The sequence below is a fragment of the Zalophus californianus genome, chromosome 10 (genome assembly GCF_009762305.2).
Source record: "Zalophus californianus isolate mZalCal1 chromosome 10, mZalCal1.pri.v2, whole genome shotgun sequence".
NCBI classification, from domain to species: domain Eukaryota; kingdom Metazoa; phylum Chordata; class Mammalia; order Carnivora; family Otariidae; genus Zalophus; species Zalophus californianus.
In genome coordinates this window covers 61,082,387-61,088,386 of record NC_045604.1, presented here as the reverse complement: position 1 = coordinate 61,088,386, position 6,000 = coordinate 61,082,387, and the positions used below count along the sequence as shown (strand labels likewise).

Genomic DNA, 6,000 nt, shown 5'->3' with positions numbered 1-6,000 from the left:
GGCTCCCCGCTGTGCAGGGAGCCAGATGACATGGGGCTGGATCCCAGGACCTGAGCTGAAGGCAAGATGCTTAACCGAATGGGCCACCCAGATGCCCCATAGTGATTTGTCAATTCTGTGTATTACTCAGCGCTCATCACCATAAGTGAAGTCACGATCTATCACCGTACAACTTTGTTACAATATTTGTAGGTGCCATTTTTAAAATGGTACCCGACACCAAAAGGACTGAGTAATTTCCAGATCCGGTTCTTTGTGCAGCTGCAGCAGCAGCTCGGTGGAAGATGGCGGCCCGGGCGGGTTTGGAGTCTGCGGCTCCGAGTGGCGGCGCCGGAGCCTCAGGAGGGGCAGGCGCGGCGGCTGCCCAGGGTCCAGGCGGGACTCCAGGGCCTCCCGTGCAAATGGGCCCGGCACCGGGTCAAGGGCTGTACTGCTCCCCGATGCCCGGAGTGGCCCATCCAAGAACAGGTATGCTGCCAGGCAGCCGAATGACACCTCCGGGGCCTTCCATGGGACCCCCTGGCTATGTGGGGAACCCTTCAGTCCGACCTGGCCTGGCCCAGTCAGGGATGGACCAGTCCCGCAAGAGACCTGCACCTCAGCAGGTCCAGCAGGTCCAGCAGCAGGCGGTCCAAAATCGAAACCACAATGCAAAGAAAAAGAAGATGGCTGACAAAATTCTACCTCAAATGATTCGTGAACTGGTACCAGAATCCCAGGCTTATATGGATCTCTTGGATTTGAAAGGAAGCTGGACCAGACTATCATGAGGAAACGGCTAGATATCCAGGAAGCCTTGAAACGTCCCATCAAGCAAAAACGGAAGCTGCGAATTTTCATTTCTAACACTTTTAATCCGGCTAAATCAGATGCCGAGGATGGGGAGGGGATGGTGGCTTCCTGGGAGCTTCGGGTAGAAGGACGGCTCCTGGAGGATTGGCACAGGACCGCCACTACCCAGGAGACGGACGGCTTCCACGTGAAGCTGCCAGGAGACCTGAATGTACCGGGCACTGTCCTCCTGATGCTGGACTACCACCCTCCCCAGTTTAAATTAGACCCTTGCCTGGCTCGGCTCCTGGGCATCCACATCCAGACCTGTCCAGTGATCATCCAAGCACTGTGGCAATATATTAAGACACATAAGCTCCAGCACCCTCACGAGCGGGAGTTTGTCATCTGTGACAAGTACCTCCAGCAGATTTTTGACTATCAATGTATGAAGTTTTCATACGTTTCAACGGCTCCATGCCTTGCTTATGCCACCAGAGCCTATCATCATTAATCATATCATCAGTGTTGACCCAAATGATCAGAAAAAGTCCACTTGTTATGACATCGATGTGGAAATGGATGATACTTTGAAGACCCAGATGAATTCTTTCCTGCTGTCTACTACCAGCCAGCAGGAGATTGCTACTCTAGACAACAAGATCCATGAGACAATAGAAATTATCAGTCAGCTGAAGACCCAGCGGGAGTTCATGCTGAGCTTCGCCAGAGACCCTCAGGGTTTCATCAATGATTCGCTACAGTCCCAGTGCTGGGACCTCAAGACCATGACCGACGTGGTGGGTAACCCAGAGGAAGAGCGCCGAGCCGAATTTTACTTCCAGCCTTGGGCTCAGGAGGCTGTGTGCCAGTACTTCTACTCCAAGGTGCAGCAGAGATGACAAGAATTAGAGCAAGCCTTGGGAATCCAAAATACACAGGGCCTCTCCCGCAGCCCTGATTTGGCTGCACAGATTCGTATTTGGGCCCTGTGCTGCCTGCCTCATAGCACCTGCCTTGGTCTTGCTTGGGGCCTTCCAGGGGATGCTGTTGGTTCAAGGACAACACCAGAATGAAGAGGGTCTCGCATTTCTGTCTCACAAGACACCTGTCACCCTCTTCTCCCACCCCATCCCTTCCTGTCCCCCAGCTTCCCTTTGCCCCACAAAGTTCCCATGTGCCTCTACCCTCCCCTGGTCTACATAGGACCTCTGGATAGTATTAGAGAGAGACCTGTAGTGGTAATCAGTGCATTGAATGGATTGGGCCTAAGGCCAGGTGGTCTTCAAGGGGACTGGCTACACTGATCCTGCCCTTCAGAGACCCAGGAGTTGGGAGCTTTAGCCCCTTCTCTGAGACTCAGGCCTGGGGGCACTCTATAAGCTAGTTGATCTTGGCTCTCCGGATAACAGAATCCAATTTCCTTCCTTCCCTCCACAGGTTTGGAGCACACTCTCCCTTTACTTGTTGCCTGCTAGCACTAAAGGAACCCTGGTTGTTGGGCCCCACTGAGCCCCAGGTCAGTCCGCAGCCCTCTGGATGGGCCTGCTGTCTCAGTGCTTCTCTTACTCCCTCGTAGGGGGTCCACATCAGTATTAGAGTTTGTCAACTAGTGCTCCCTCCCAGCACACTCCCTGTAGCTGCTCTCTTTAGGATCCCCTGCTCTCGAGCTGTCCTAACACAGGGCATTGGGGAGGGGGAATCTTGCCTTTCTCTGTCAGAGCCCCAGGGATCTAACCTGGGGTATTGTCATTGCCAGCAGAGGCTGTTCCTTCCTGCTGTTGCTTGGAGGTGTGACTCATTTATTCACTCCACCCTGCCTCCCCTATCCCTTCATGGAGAAACAAGCCCGAAATCAAATGGGTAAAAGCCCTGGGCCATCCCTGTCTTCCTGTCCCTTGTCTGCCCAGTTGACACCCACTGGTGACTCCTAGGGCACTGAGGAGTGAAAGAGCCTAGGGCTGGCGAATAGCTCTGAGTCAGGTCTGTGACTCTTCCCTCTCCCTGCCTCACAGGACTGTGACTCCCCAGCCCCTGCCCGCAAAGCTTCAGACCCCTCAGGTAGCAGCAGGACCTTGTGATCTTGGCCCCTTGGAACTGAGATGGTTTTGCATCTTTCCAGGAGAGCCTCATATTCTTCTTCCAGGTTGTATCACCCCAAGTTAGCATATCCCAGGTTCACAGATTCAACATAGCAGGGTGGGAGACAGCTGGGCACAGAGGGGGAATTCCTTTCAGCCTGGGCTCTAACCCCACAGAACTGACAAAGCACCTGCTTCCCCACTCCTTCCTCAGGCTCCTGCGAGCACATCCTCCAGCCCCATATCCCTGCCTCTTCCACACCAGGAACAGAATTTTCTCCCCGTCTTCCCCTTCCTTGCATTATCCCATCCCTCCCTGAAAAGGTCTCCCCACAGACACTGGACAGCCTCTGTCCTTGGGGCTGAAACCATGAGAAGGAAGTTCAGCATTCCTACACAGTGTCCCTGTTGAAGATAACATTTTATTAACTGAATTATGTTTTTTTCATGGACCAAAATTTTTTTTGTACTGTCCCTTTACTGAAGTCACCGAGTTTTAATAAAAAAATCTTCTGAAAAAAAAAAAAAGACTGAGTAATTTGCCCAAGGGCTACACTGTGTGAAAGTGCTGGGACTTGGATTTGAATCCAGCTCTGACTACCAATGTTTGCTGTTTGCATTGACAGCTGATTAATACTTATTAGCTTCCAATTAAGCCTGTGCTAAAGACAACATACATCTCTTCTACCAGTTGCTGCCATGGTGAGACTAGTCATACCATGGCCTGACCATGGGGACAAGCATTTTGTTTTGTTAACTGCTGTGTTCCCCACACCAGTAGCAGTCTCTAACACATGCTAGGTGCACAAGAAATACTTGGTCTTATTTGTGATGGAATGAATCTTTGTACTGTGAGCACAGAATCCGGCACACAGCACCTTTCAATATGTATTTGTAGAAATGAAATGTAGTTTCCCCTCCTACACTGTGAGAATTTCAACAGAGATTTTCTGTTTTCCAACTAATGGCCCCACCATCTCTACACTCTGTCTATTTTTCCAAATGAGTTCTACATTTTATGATTTTGTCTTATTAACCATGTGAGCCCAATTATTGGTGTCAATCATGAGAAATCATCTAAATGGAATTTATTTTCTTTGATGTTTACAAGGAAACAAAAGAGTACTCTAGATGGAAAGAAATGTATCTAGTTACCTGAAAACTGATGCCTAAGAGCCAAAAATGGTCAGTTTGGAGAATGGGTAAACTGCAATCATTCTGTCGAGAAAGCCAACCTGCCTTCTACAGACCATTAGGGCAAAAGCAGTAAGATCTATTCATTCCTTGAATCTGACTACCAGTTATTCTTAGATTATTCTTCCTTGAACTTGTTTTTCAGTCCTAATCAAATCCAAAATTCAGTTGAGGGGTACTGAAAGGTCCTTCATGAGCAGTGTAAAAAGTATATATTTCAGGGGTGCCTGGGTGACTCAATCGGTTAAGTGCCTGCCTTAGGCTCAGGTCATAATCCTAGGGTCCCCACTCAATGGGGATTCTGCTTCTCCCTCTGCCCCTCCCCCATGCTTGTGCACACACGTGCACTCTCGTTCTCTCAAATAAGTAAATAAAATCTTTAAAAAAATGTATATATTTCTTTAGGATTAGAAAGTAAAACTATGTTTTAGGAACCAATGTGAATAATGACAAACATCTGAATCATACTGTGCATTTATTAGAATAACAACTTTCAAAGTTATGTGATGATTCAGAGACCTGAATCTGGACTTCTGTCCTGTCAATTTCTAGCTGTTTGACCTTGAGTATTTTGCTTAGCTGTACTGAGTTTCATTCAGTTGTTGATCTTTAAAATGAAGAAATTAATGCTTTCTCTTCTGACTTAAAAGATTTTTTTCTTCTTTTATTTTAATTTTTTATTGTTATGTTAATCACCATACATTACATTATTAGTTTTTGATGTAGTGTTCCACGATTCATTGTTTGTGCATAACACCCAGTGCTCCATGCAGAATGTGCCCTCTTTAATACCCATCACCAGGCTAACCCATCCCCCTACCCTCCTCCCCTCTAGAACCCTCAGTTTGTTTTTCAGAGTCCATCGTCTCTCATGGTTCGTCTCCCCCTCTGACTTACTCCCCTTCATTCTTCCCATCCTACTATCTTCTTCTTTTTCTTTTTTCTTAACATATGTTGCATTATTTGTTTCAGAAGTACAGATCTGTGATTCAACAGTCTTGCACAATTCACAGCGCTCACCATAGCACATACCCTACCCTTTCTTCTTTTTAAAGTAGGATCCATTCATCCATGGAAGGACATTTAGGTTCTTTCCATATCTTGGCTATTATGAATGATGCTCCAATGAACATAGATGTGCAGATACCTCTTTGAGATACTGATTTCAGTTCCTTTGGACATACACCCAGAAGTGGGATTGCCAGGTTACATGGTAGTTCAATTTTTAATTTTTTGAGGAACCTCTATACTGTTTTTCATAATGGTACAAATTATGAATTTGAATTATTTCAAATTCCCAGTTATAAGAAGGTAAGTGCTGAGGATCTAACGTACAGCATGGTGACTATAGTTAATAATGTGATATTGCATACTTAAGAAGTGTTGAGAGTAGATCTTAAGCATTCTTACCACAAGAAAAAAGAGTTAACTATGTGAGGTAATGGATGTGCTAATTATCTCGACCTTGCTTAACATTCTACAATGTGTGTGTATATCAAATCATCACATTGTACACTTTAAATATATACAATTATATTTGTCAATTATTCCTCAGTAAAGCTATTTAAAATGCTACTAGACACATGGAGTGAAAATCCTCAGAGACTAGAGATTTAGAGAACATGTCCTGCCTCTTCATTAAGAAGTTGACAAAATTTTCATAGACTTATAGGGCCAGGGAATACAAATCATTGGCTCTACATATCTCTAAAGGTAAAGGAGAGCAAATGAGTGTCTTTCACTAAAAAAGGTCCTTAGTGTCCTCAATAAATTGTTAGAGTATCTTAATTTCTAGATTCCCTACATAAGACCAACACAACTGACTTTTTAAAAAGTGAGGAGAGTAGACTTTGGTATACAGTATTCTAAATGATGGATTTCACTAACTTTTAGTCACTGAGGTGAGTGGTTTTGGGTTATCAGATATCTGGCTTCAATCAGGATATGAATTTTG

General features: G+C 45.9%; 1 pseudogene; it reads left to right on the top strand.

The window, feature by feature from the left end:
* Positions 1–284: 284 nt before the first annotated feature.
* On the top strand, positions 285–1,847 carry LOC113932589 (annotated as a pseudogene).
* Positions 1,848–6,000: the final 4,153 nt, after the last annotated feature.